Source organism: Cuculus canorus, chromosome 6 (genome assembly GCF_017976375.1).
Source record: "Cuculus canorus isolate bCucCan1 chromosome 6, bCucCan1.pri, whole genome shotgun sequence".
Taxonomy (NCBI): Eukaryota; Metazoa; Chordata; class Aves; order Cuculiformes; family Cuculidae; genus Cuculus; species Cuculus canorus.
The window spans coordinates 22,914,107-22,927,367 of NC_071406.1; the positions used below are offsets into that span (position 1 = coordinate 22,914,107).

At 38.5% G+C, this 13,261-nt stretch overlaps 1 protein-coding gene across 3 annotated transcripts in view; it reads left to right on the forward strand.

The window, feature by feature from the left end:
* RAPGEF4 (Rap guanine nucleotide exchange factor 4) overlaps positions 1–13,261 on the forward strand; it is a 153,253-nt gene that overhangs the window by 28,605 nt on the left and 111,387 nt on the right. The window lies entirely within an intron of this gene.

A 13,261-nucleotide genomic window follows, 5' to 3' on the forward strand; every position in this document is an offset into this window, starting at 1 on the left:
ACTGTAGTAATGTCCAGCAGCTTGAAGCCCCTGTTAAATCCTACTATACCAGAAACTCTGCAAAAATATATTGTCATTCCTATTTACAACCCTTGTAAATGTTTATATGTTTATTAGCACTTCAAAGACTCTTAAATTACGTTGCAGAAAGCTTGACTTGTTTGAGGTTCCTTCTTGGATAAAAAGAAATAGAAACATCCGGCGAGCATGTCAGTCTCACTGCTAAGCAATGCCTTTATTGGTTTTATCATAATTTATCATGGTTAGAGGTAAAGTTGAAAAATATGAATTCATTCGATTTTCATGAAAAGAAAGTATTTTGATTAATTCCTAAAATATTTAAATTACAGAACATCTGACAAACTGAAATGTATGCACTTAAAAGTCTGCAGATGTTTTTGAGGCTGCTATTTTTCTTTGAAGCTTTACTGCCAAACTTGCACTTTCTATAACCAGCTTTTTTATTAGCAAAGAAAGTGCTTTTCATCCTCAGCAGATTGTATTATTAAATGTGGTATATCTAAGCACGATGTGCTAACTGGCAAAAGCATATATTGCAAAACACAACTGGGAGCCTACAAATCTTCTTTCAGGGAGCAAACGGCTGGTCTTTCATTTGTTCATTTTTATTAGTTAAAAATGTCGTTCAGGAGAATCACAAGATTTGAACTCATAAAATAGTTTCTAGCTTTTTTTCCCAAGCATACATTTTAACTATCAAGTATGTGTCTTGTTCTTATCTGTCACAGAGAGAAAAAATGTGTTGCACAAATGATGTCTTTGTAAGGGGGTGTGTGTGTAATTTGCTATCTAATATGAATTGTGTGTATATATTACTATGTTAAATTCATATTTGCTATGTCAAACTTCAGTGTTAAATTGCCTGGAGCTTTGGTTCTAACTGCATTTGTGGTTGACAGTGTCCTTTCCTGCCTTAGAATGGATACCGAAGTAGTCAACTGCGTAAGACTTTGCTTACACTTCTAAACTTTTGGATTTGACACAGATTGTCCGTTCCTTATCTCAACTGCAGGGTCATACGTAGATGAGGTTATTTTGGAGATTGACCCTTTCCGATGTTCTGATCAGTGTTGTCATCTCAGTGCTTGGTTTCTTTTCAGATGAGTTGCGCTGTTTCTTCCTCACACGAAAGGTTAACTACTATTACTGGTTCCTTCAGGTTCTTGGGAAAATTACTAACCCTTAGAAGCTTCCTTTTAGCAATCAGGTTTTTTTTGCTTTACAGCAATGGATACGGTTGGTTGTTCCTCCACGGCATTCCTGTAGAATGCATGCTTGCATGCTCGATTTGAATGGGTGCTTTCTGCTTGTACTATATGATGGGTCAGGTAAATAATGCGATGTCATTTATTAGATCAATGGATATATTTTAGTATTGGCATTTAAAAAATTGGTTAGCTTAAACTTGCTAGCATTAAAAAAAATTAGGGAGCTTTGACAAGAAAATCTGTAGTAGTGGGAAGCTCTAATGCAGATTAACACATACTGAAACCAAGGCTATTGTATTATATTATGTATTATTTAATATAGTGGCAGTCTTGTTTAGTTTTGTAAAAATATTGTAAATGTGTTTACTTTCACGTAGCAAGAAAAACGTAACCTGCAGGTCCTATTTAGCAGAATGTAAATTCCTCCTTCAAGAAGCACTCCTTTGAATGAGCATTCAACAACTTGAAACTTAAATTAAGCTAAACCCCAAATATTATTAGTTCATTGGGTATACGGCTTAATAAATGGACTAAAAAAGAGAGTGTTCTTTGCTTGCCTTAGATAGAACAGTTGTGATAGATGTCTTTTCCTGGTCATAATCAGAGCTGTAAGGTTCAATGTTTGCCCTTTCCCTTATACTGGTTCCTCCCCTCTATTCATCCCTGGTGAAACCTTGCCTTATTGAAGTCAATGAGCATTGTGGGATTTCAACCCAGGTAATTACTAATTGCTTCCTTCTCCTTGTATAATATGCAGCACAGACTGTTGGCACGAGGTTTAAATCCTCTTTACCGTCTTCCCTTCTTTAGCAGTTTCTATCCACTGGTGTAGTTGATGTGATGTGAGAGCATGAGGCTGGAATCACTGGGGTGATTTTGTGGCTTAGTTCGGAGGTGCTTAACAAAATGGTCAACTCAATATTTGTACTGAGGTAAATTGCATCAAAGCCTTACGAACTCAAGGCACCCCAGAGGTACACTTAAAAATGATGATATAGACTATTAAGAACTGATTATAGAATACCTCTCCCATGGCAGAGAGTAAGAAATACAGAACCCACCCAGTCTGTCATCTGTGCTGATTATGGATAGTCCCAGGTATGAAGAGGAGAAAAGAGATTTAAAAATCCCAGAGAACCCATGTGCTTGCTCTTGAATTGTTTCAGTCTGAACGCAGGAACTCCAGCACTTCAAATTCTAAGGGTTAATGGTTGTTGCTCAAATTCCATTAGTTTTGTGAGTTACAAAATTCGTAGAAATCTCTTCATGAGTAATGTGAAAATATCAGGCCTGAAACATGCCCTGAGGGGCCTGCAGGCCCTTGGGAATGTTTAAATCTCAAAGGGATTTATGGAACAACCTGATGATGGATAATTTTTATTTGTGTTTTGGTGAATGGTTGTTTGTCACTAATATTCAAGAGCAGCACATGGAGGCTTTCTAAGGCATGTACTCTGTGTGTTTTTATACTCTGTAATGAAGTGGATGGTCACAGAATTCATGCTTTCATCTAGTATTTCTGTTATAGCCTGTTGTTTAAATCAATGGTTTATCAGAATTTGTGGATTTATACCATCAGTCTGTTGTGATGCTTAAGGCCTGATTTCTTTCTCTTTCATCTCATGCCTACTTTGTGGGTATTTCCTCTGAACTCTGCTTAAAATAGTTTCTTCATTAACTCTCGAATGAAGTTAAAGCTGAAACTCAAGTTTACACGCAAAATATCTTCTGACCTAACAACTTCTGTTAGTTTTAAAATACATTGATGAAATGCTCATCCTTCTAGATGCTGTACTCAGCTCTAAGCCAAGCTTGTATACTATTTGTTTGAGGTGTTGAGGGTGATACATAATCAGCAGGTAAAAGTACACCTTGCTGTCCTGCATTTAGTATTGATTGATAGAATTCAGCTTACTTACGTTTTAACCTCTGACTGTTTCCTGATAAATTTCTATTTAATTTTGCATTCCACCTCTCTCTTCACCTTTGAGAAAGATCTTCTCTACCGATGCAAACCATTTTCTTGGGGTATTAACCCATTTATTTTTCAAAATAAACAGACCACCTTTGTTCTGTTAATTTCTGCAAAACCCTCTCCAGAATCTGCTGAGAGCAGGTTAGTGGAAAAAGGTACAGTGTCACCGTTTTGTTTTAGCAGAACAAAAATGTGCGTTACAGTTGAAAAACTGAGTCCTTCAAAGAAACCATGCTGTTCTGAAAGGACTGAGTTATAAGGGAACTTGTTTGAGTTACTTAGGCTTTTATGTTTAATTCTCTCTGGGGATAATGCTGGAGACTCTCAGGACAATTAAGGGAAGATTAAAAGCTCAGTACAGGCTTATTTTCTCTCTTCTTTCTTTCTGCCAATATCCTTCAAGCCTGTAGCCTCTCTAGAAGCATGAAACATTTTTCAAAGGCCTTTTTTCTTTCTGCCATCATTTCTCAGGCAGTTTTCTGATATGCTTCTCTTCCACAGATTTATGAATGTGGTTTCTCTTTCTGCATTTGTCACTTTTGATCCTTAATGCCAGTTTCGTTCATCTCTTGGCAAGAGTTCATTGAGTATTTCTCCTTAGGTTTATCTGTGACATTTAGATCCTATTAGATAACCAGGGATCACCGAGCATTTAGGAAATAATTCTTGCACTCTTGAGGTTGGTGAAAATTATACTGTCACTTAGTATTTTTAATACTGCAGAGCTATAGGAGTGAAATGTGGCAAAAGTGTAGAAAAAAAAAGCAGATATGTCTGAATACGCTGATGGAGTATCAGATTGGATTACTAAGAAGGTACCCATTTTACATAATGCTTTATCAAAGAAGAGCTACACTTCAATCTAAGCATGTAATAGCTGGAGCGTTTACCTATGCTGTTGTGGTGGTATGGCTGAAAGAATGTATGGTTTGAAGTTGCAACAGAAGTTCACATCAAAACTCTCATCTTTGCAAGTTGTTTCTGTCTAATGTGTTTACACACGTGCCATTTGGAGTTGCCTTATAGAGGGTGTTAATTCCATCTGATCTCATATACAGAATGTGCTTTGTGTCTTTTCATTCTAAGAGATAGACTTTTCCTATCTTAACAACTGAATGTGGATTTTTCTACTTTTTAACCTTTCTGAAGAAGTACTTTATATAACTTCAGAAAATTATACATGCTACTGGACAGCGCACAGTATTGATACTTGAATGGGTTGTTGTCAACTTTATACTTGAAAGTTATGTAAAGGGATGAGGCACAGGAAATCCTGGAAATACTCCCAAGCCCTAGCAATGGTAGGAATAGAGATTTTACTTCTAAAGGAATTGTCTAAAGGATTGATTTTTACATGAGTATACATACTGTTAATCCAAGTATCACTACAGAATGGTAGGTGAATTACCTATCTGGTGTCCATTAACTGGAAAATGTCTTTGCATAAAAATTGAGTTAATCTGTATTGAAAAAAATGTGATGAATGGCTGTAACCATTCACATGTAAACTATGTGTTGTATTTCCCCTCCTTATTTATGCTTTTTAATGTGTGAGAAGACATCAGACCCACAAAAAACAACCTTTGTGGTGCTCTGCCAGTAGCCTTTGTGGGCAATGGAGCAGTACTTTATATCGGCCTATGCACCTGAGGGGTTATAGAACAATGGCAGAGCTCATCCTGTATGGTAATATGTATATGTAAAAATCAAATGTCTAGAAATAAAATAGATTCTTGACTATGATTGACTATTTATTCTTTCTTGTGCCCAGTTAATGCAAAGCTACATCATATTTCTTCTGTCCTTGCCAATTAACATTTCTGTTGATTTTTTTTTTTAAGTATGCCTTTACTGCTAAAACTTTCTACTTCAGTCTGCCGGTGCATATCTTCTTTATCTTGTAATGCTGTTGCCACCTGTATAAATGAAAATTGGTTTAATAAGCCTAAGAGCTTTTTACAGAAGGAAAAAGCAAATCTTATTTTGAAAGCTGTTAAAGTAATAATTAATGCTATCTTTACTTGCATGTGTTCTTTTTAAATGAATGCTTTTGAATGGCTTGCTTTGTGTGAGTAGAATTTGCTGTAAGGGATGCTCATGTGACTGTCCCCGAAATTAGATTGCTCAGCATGATGAAAATAAGTAGAAACAGATATGGATGTTTTGATGCTACAGAAAAGAAAATCTCTTAATATTGCTAGTTCAATCTTCAAGCTGTAAGCAGGGCATGTGCTGCATTACTGCTCATGAACGTGCCGCCTTCTGTAGTGGGACCTCTATCTTGGCATTTGTATTGCCAGAGCAGTGCTCTTCTGTTTACACGAGGCATTGATCACAAACTGCTCCATGAGAGAAGTGCAGGGAAGATGCTCTTATTTTGTTAGATACTCTACATGGTGAGAGAGCGGCAGTGTAGATTAAATATTTTAAAATTTAAAACAACATTGGTGGAGTTCTGTTGTGTTTACTCTTGTTAACAGTATGTAGAAAGAATATTCCTAAACTAAGTCTATCCAGTTGCACTAATTTCATTGCAGTAATAGCAGAATTTGCCATATCTGAGGCATAAGGCTCCACATACTATTTAGTTTGTCTCTTGTTGTGAGCAATACCTGCTATTTCAGAGAGTCTTGTAGAAAAGCCCATAGTGAACTGTTAGGTGTTGTAAAAATGTAGTGTACTGGCATAACATACTGCATAAGTAAAAACCTGTCATGCTTCCTCATCATCAGTCTTCAAGACTAATGCTGATTATATCCTTTCTTTTGGAAATAAAATGATGTCTTCATTTAATAAGATCTTTATTTCTATTTCTCTGATTCCATTCATGCTCTTCATCTCCCCTCTGGAGAGATACTGGTCCTGATTGTATTCTCTCTGAAGGTTTGTCTTTGCATGTTTTAAGTATCCATGTCAAATGGCTTGTGAAAGGGTGCTGCTTTTGTAGAAATATTCCACAGACAAGTGCATCACGTGCTACTAACAAATTTATTCTGATTTCCCCTCCAAAATTTGTTTTCAGAGTTGATTCTTCGGTTCTTCTCTGTACTTTCATTCCTCTCAGATGATTTCTGTCTGTCCTCAGTATTTATGTCCTTCATTATTTGCACACAGTGGTCATGTCTATGCTTTGTCCCAACTTAAAAAAGAAATGACATAACTTTTCTTAATTTTCTTGAAATGCCATCATGCTTCTTTGTATGAGCTTTCTAGAACACAGAAGTATATGATCGTGTCTTTTATCTGGAACACACCTAATCTGATGTTTACTATCAGTTCTACATGCCAGAAACTGTTTAGATAACAGCACTTTACTATTGTGTTAAGAAAGACTGTCACTGTAGTTAAACTTACATAAAAATCTATACAGACCTAGAAATGATGGCAGTGAGAAGTGCCCTCAACGTAGTTGGAGTATACAGCACTATTGCTTCCTAGACTTGTCTCACTCATTAGCTCTACCTAAATGATACCTCCATTGAATTTTTCCAAACGCATCTTTTCCTCAGCATTGCTATTTCCCCAGAGTCTTGTGTATTATATTTATTTTTTGTCCGCTGTTTTCATCTTCTGTCTCTAGTGTTTTCATAATATGTTATAAAGTTGTTTATTCTCCCTCTGAGATTATGAATTTAAAAAAAATCAAACTCCAGCCCTTTAGTACTTCTTTAGACACGTCTTTTTTTGTGTTGCCATATTTGATTATCTTTTGTTTGCAGTAATTTAGCAAATTGTTCATTTGTGTGACAGTGCTTCTGCCCAAGGCATTTTCATTTTTTTTAAGATGAGCTATGGCCGTTAAATGTTTTACTGATACCTGAATATGTGGCAACTACTGCCCTCCATTCTTCCACTACGTTAGTGATTAACATTGAAAAACAACAGCAATCCATACATAAAGCTTCCAACTTTCGCTAAATCAGTTTTGCTGCTTTAGCAGCAGATTTGTTTCTGTTAACTGAGAGTGAGGGCTCTCTGGTCTAACTCTAGAGATGTTTACTGCTTCACTCATGAAAAGTAACTTCCAAGCATTGTTTGGTTTGTGTTGATTGTATAGTGCTTTATTACATGGTTCTAGTTAGATACAGCCTGCTCTGGACTAAAAGTGGTTAGTGGTGCTGTAAGAAGTTTTGCCATCCATGTGCATTGGATGGGAAACAGCGGAAAATTACTGCAGCTCTGGTGTTAAAGTATGTAGAATTGATTATGAAAATTCACTCTCAAATGAAAAAAAAGGGCTTTGAGCAAACTGATCAAGTAGAAAGTGTCCCTGCCCATGGCAGAGGGGTTGGAACTGGATCTTTAAGGTCCCTTCCAACCCAAACCATCCTATGATTGATGAAAACAGTCTTATACAGTTTTACTGATTGAGATTAGAGGGTGGTGCTAGGAACCAGAAACTTAACAGCGTTTCTGCACAGACAGTGAAAAAGAATGCACTAAGTATCATGAACTGTCATAATCGAATCCAGGCTTGTTAAAAAGAAAGAAAAGGGTGAAAAGAATCTCCTGTGAAAAGAAACGGTGTACTTAGTGTGCCTAGATTTACTTGTAAATCTAAAGTTGTAATATGTAATGGACAGCTCATGGCATTGATCTCTGGATGAGAAACCTGTCCCACGTTCACTGTATGTAATGTTACCTCTTTACCTAGGGTAGCTGTTGACATTTGCCAAAACAGTTTTTCCCTGTTCTCTTTACTCAAGTTGGGTTATGACCTTCTCTGATGATCTTTCGAGGTGTGATCTGAAGTGTTTCACAATGCCCTTTACACACGGGCTTTATGAAGTTTAACTTTTTTTTTGTGTGTCTGTCCATTGGGCAGGTGTACTATTCTTATTGAGGAAGCTATTTCATCTGGGTTGAAGGCATTGAAGCTAAGTTTAGCTCTCTTGGTTATTAAATATACATTTAATGATAGATTCAGCATGCCAAAAATTCTTTAAGGGAAAGAAAGGGATAAACACTTAAAATGTTATGTTCCCATGCAGTAAGACAGTTTGACTGTCATCCTTTATTTCAGTTTCAACCTGTAGTCTGACCTGATGTGAGAAGTGGAAAAGGACATGTCACAACATTGCCACTAAAATGCAAGCAGACATATAGGGCCATTTTGAGAAAAGTGACAAATACAACTTCCTTGTAGCACTGTTGTTCTAACAAAAACCCATGAGGCTGATAGTCAGCTATTTAGAAGAATAAAATGTAGTTTTGCACTTTCTAGCTATTCAGCTTTTTCCAGTGGTTCTCGGTACAGTGTTGTTTGGCAAGTGGATTGTGTTGTCCATGGAACAGTATATAGTCTCATCTTTTGTGTTCTTAGTCGGTCCTTTCTGCTTATGTTGCCCATATTGTGGTCTGTGTAGTTCGCGGCTAGCAGACTCCCCTGATTTTTAGAAATGTCTGTATTTCAAATCCCCTCTTAACTTCTATTTTGAAAGAAAGGTTTCTGTTTTCCTTGCAGAGAGTTTTTTTGTGGTTTTCCCTGCTGTTTTGCTTGCAGAGAGAGCCTTGAAATGTAAACTGGATACCTGGGGTTTAAGTGTTCATACTGATTTATTTTTCCTCAATGTTATCAATTATTTGGTCTAATATTCACTGAAGAGGTGTCTGCTCAAATTTTGCTGGCAGGGTTGTGGGGAACATGTCATAGTGTCAGTTCTGGCTTTTTGTGTGGTGTAGTTAGTCTAAGGAAGGACTGATATAAGAAATAGTTGTAAAAGACCTTTTGCTGGCATAAATTGTATTGTCCCTAGGATAACTTGCTGAATGAGGTTAAAACGTAGGCCAAGCTCTGAGTTGGCCTTTTGAAACTTGTATATATTCCCTTAATTTTTTCCTGTCATGGCAGTGCTCCATTGGAAGAATGGGCTCTCGCTGATTAATTAGGCTATCTTACAGGAATTTACTGGTAGTAAATAACTTACAGGATAGTTTTAGTTTAATGTATTTTTTTTTTAGTAGAGAAGTCGTGTTTAATTTACTGGTAGTAAATTAACTGGTAATGTGTTCTTCCCCGTGGAAAGCCTAAGATGCGCCAGCTCTGCTATTCAGCTATCCTGATTTCTAGCTGCACTAAAGCAGTTCTCATGAAAATCATAAGTCTTTCTGCAATTCTGATCAAGGCGTTTAATTTTACCATCTTGCTTTCTTCATATGCAAAGCGACAAGATAGTCTGTATTGGGAAAGAGTCACCTCTCTGCGGTCAACTTGCAGCAACTTTCTCTCCACAGGACAACTCTCCATGGGACACCTCTGCAAAGCCAGCTGTCCACAGGGGCAGCTGTATGTGGTGAGCATGAAGTGTCTGCAGCAAGAGATTCAGTAGATGCGGCTGGTGCTCCGCACCCTCCCCCCCCGGTGCTCTCCAAGTTGTGTAAAGCTCTTGAACATCAGTGGAGACTCTACATGGCGCTGCAGGGAGCCCTGAGCGCCTCGCAGGGAGCAGCCTCTCATGGGAGGCAGAGGGGCTACCACCTGCAAGCTCGTTCCTGCCATGCCTGTAATATACCTTCAGGGGAGGAGATGCACAGGTAGAGGGGTGAGCAGAGGGGGAGGTGGGAGAAAGCAGCAAGGCACGCTGTCTGTCTGAGCACTGCCTAGTGGGAGAGCCTGACACTTTGTTCACCTTGGGCTAGATTTGTTTTCTCTTTTTTCATCTGAGATTTTGTTACTCTTTAAATTGAGCACAATGGGCACAATGTCCTACCACCCCAGAATCCTGCTTGCTGCCAGGTGCTTGGGGCACCCCACGTAGAGTTGTCCCCATGGAGAGTTGAGCATGTAGAGGTATTCTGCAGAGAGTTGGCTGCAGCGATTTGTCCTAGACCCTACCTATTTGTTTCCTGAAGGTTTTTTGATGAGTGTTGAATGGTTGAACAAGCTGTAGATGTCCAAATGTGTCAACACTTACTTGAACTCACAGACTCTCAACTGAAGAGGCTGACCTTTACTATACTTCCTAGGGAACTCGGCACAATCAGCTAGGTGCCCTTTCTGTGATGAGACTGTGACTGTGGCTTAAAAATTCTGTTTCTTCTTTTGTGTGTGTGTATTTGCTAGGTTTTAGATATCTCCAAAGAATAATATTATCGATCATTTAACCTCCAGCATTCTTCCTGCCTGTCTCATTTGACATTTTAAACGAATTAATACTTGCATAAATAAGCACTCAGATACCTTATCTGTGTTTTTGAGAACCTACCTTTTTCTTAAGTACGTGTATTTATTTATTTGAAATTGAAGTGGGCTTCGAGTCAATAATAAATTAGAAATACATTTAAAAGTCTGCTTTTCAAATAATTTTTTTTCCTGAGTAACACCCTCTTTACAAAACATTGTTTTGTTCGTTCCTATTTTCCCCAATTAGCTATCTTCCCTTTTAGTAAGGTTTAATGTATTTTTTTTCAGTAGAGAAGTCATGTTTAATTATAAGTTACTTGCATGTTTTCAATTATAGATGATAATTTGTTTGACTTTACACTCTCAATTGCCTTGAATAATTTCCTGTAGAAATACCATTTGCATGCTTGAAGTATTAGTATGTCATTTGCGTAGCTTGTGTGTAACACTTCAGCAAGCCACTGGGGCTTAGGAAGGACAGCTGATGCTTTTTAGAGGCAAACAGTGATATGGTGGCTATTCTTTCTTCTGTCTGCTCAATAGATGTAGAACCAACTTTGTTGAGAGAACTGGAAATTATGTTATCAAACCAACATGTTATTTCAGTAAAAAACTGGGAGTTAAGCAGGTGGGCCAGCAGTAATGTTATATTCATATTTTTGCTTGACGTAAGTCAATGCAGATTGATGTTGATTCTCTTCATGGCCTTGTGTATGTAGCAGAGAAAATATATATCAACACATCCTAGTTGGTATCTGTCAGAATTCTATCACAGATAAAGCTGTTATAGTTTTTAGCTGCTGGAGGTGAGATTGTAGGAGGATTAAGTTTTATTGCAACTATGTATTAAAACCACAATTTGTTTGGTCTGCTAAAATAAATTCTGTGCTGAGTCCTTGAGTAGAACATAGTATATGTGATTCTGCTCACTCACATTTAGAAGAGAGAGCTAAAACTGGGAGAGGTGCAGTGAAGAACCATCATGGCAAGGGAGATGGAGTGTTTGTTTTACATGATAGGACTAAGAGACCATGCCTTGGTTAGTCTATGGACGTGAAAGCTCATAGGGAATACGATTGCTGTCTGCAAGCACTTAAGACTGCTGCTCAGGGCAAATAAACAGTTAAAGGGCAGTGCTTCTCAGGAGCAAGTAGGTACTCATGCAGCTTGAGTCTACATCAGAAGTTTCTTTTCAACCATCAGAGCAATGAGATTTCAAAACAAACACCTATTGAGAATCTGAGGGCAAAAAAATTGTATGTTTAAAGTTGAGTTGAATTCTTATCTTAGAATAACTTTCTGTGTGTACCTGCAGAGCAGCTCCAGTGCTGTTTCTGCACTACATTTCAGTGTTTGGCTCACCTTCCATACAAAGACAGGCTGATAGAGTTGGGATTGTTCAGCCTGGAGAAGGGAAGGCTCTGAGGATACCTTATAGTGACCTTCCAGTACCTGAAGGGGCTACAAGAAAGCAGGGGAGGGACTTTTTACAAAGGCTTGTAGTGACAGGACAAGGGGGAATGAGTATAAACTGGAGAGGGGAAGATTTAGTCTAGACATAAGGAGGAAATTCGTCGCTATGAAGGTGGTGAGGAACTGGAACAGGTTGCCCAGGGAAGTTGTGGATGCCCCATGCCTAGAAGTGTTGAAGGCCAGGTTGGATGGAGCCTTGAGCAGCCTGATCTAGTTGGGCATGTCTCTGCCCACAACAGGGGGATTGGAACTGGATGATCTTTAAGGTCCTTTCCAACTCAAACCATTCTATGATTCTATGTATCTTCTTCCCAGTGCAGCCAAAGAGCTGCATGAAGTCATGGGGCTCAAGTTTTGTTTCAGTTTTTAGCAAAAAAGTGTCCATACAACTGGTGCAGCCTTTAGAGCTGACAGCAATTTCCACTTTTGTTTGCAACATCCACCTAACACCCCTTTTTGTCGGTGAAAGCCTAGGAAGGTCAACACTACTCTGTCCCCTCTCTGATGTAATGAATCTTGATTTCTTTGTTGGTATTGTAGCGCATTTCTCCACAAAAGGGTGTGGGTGGGAGCACTTCTAGTGGTAGAGCTGTTTCTTTAGGGTGCTGTCCTGAGGCGTCAGAGCTGGTCATTTGAATCTCATTGCCCAGAGGAGGCAACTCAGGCTTTTCAAGTGACGGGAGTCCTGAGGAGGATTCAAAGCCAGATGGAAGCAGAGCACCCTGCCTCCTCTCTTTCTTGAAATAGAGAGACATTCAGTTGCTTTAAATGTGTGGTGGTAGGCACCTATCATCCAGAGAGACTTCTCAAATTCAAAATCATAAGATGCTTCCTCAGCATTTGCAGGGAGCTGCCTGAAGGCTGGGAAGGCATTAGGTTGAAGGTACATCAGCTCCTCAGTGTTTCCATTTAGTCAGCTGCTGGCAGTTCAGCATTGGGAGTGCTTTGAAAGCTTTGTTCAGATACCTTTTCTCTGGCTTCTGGATGCCCTTCTGCAGTCACTGTTTCATTCCTTATCAACAACACACAAAAAGAAAAGGGAAGATGGGGAAGCTTGAGGAAGTTATGTGCAGTCCTGCATCTACACCTAAAACTGCCTTTGTAACAATGCAGTGCTAATGAGCTTAGGTCTTTCTTGCATTCTACCCCAGTGGTGGCTGTGTGCCTGTGGTCAGTGTAGCAATAAGTACATGCAAAATCCAGAATGCACTTTGAAATGGATGTTGCTGTATTTTGCCACAGTAGGCTTTCACATTAAAGAAAAAATAGCCCCTCTTTGTTTTAGGATTTGTTATAAAGTAAGGAATTAATATCGTTTATCTCCTTCCCTCCTTCCTGGTAAGGCACTCCATGTGATGTTTGTTTAAAATGAATGCTGATAATAAACAGAACAGGTCTTTATGAGTAGCTGAAATTTTTCTGCTATTCAAATATTACTAATGTTTAAGTGGCACATATTTC